The following is a 343-nucleotide window of genomic DNA, read 5'->3' as shown; positions in this document are numbered from 1 at the left end:
ATTTGCTGATTTTCATGGTGTTGCCGGAATAATTTTTAATTATAATTTCTTATAAATATTTACGTCACATAGCCTACTATTTGTATATTTTTGCGTGGGCCAAACCTTTAAGAAGAAGGCTACACAAGTCTTTTTAAGTATGCATAATGGTAACTTTCTCAAATTATTGTACCTAAATATATATTGAAAAGTACAAAAAAATCTTGAAAACAGTATACTGATAATAAAAGTGGATCGATACAGATTTGTAAGCAAAAAAAAAACGCCTCATGAGAAATGTCGATCTTCATTGAAATCTGTGTATGTTTAGTTTTTAGTTTTTTGGTGTGTGTGTGTGTGTGGG

The sequence above is a fragment of the Etheostoma cragini genome, chromosome 9, assembly GCF_013103735.1.
Source record: "Etheostoma cragini isolate CJK2018 chromosome 9, CSU_Ecrag_1.0, whole genome shotgun sequence".
NCBI classification, from domain to species: Eukaryota; Metazoa; Chordata; class Actinopteri; order Perciformes; family Percidae; genus Etheostoma; species Etheostoma cragini.
Note: the sequence above shows the minus strand (reverse complement) of the source record.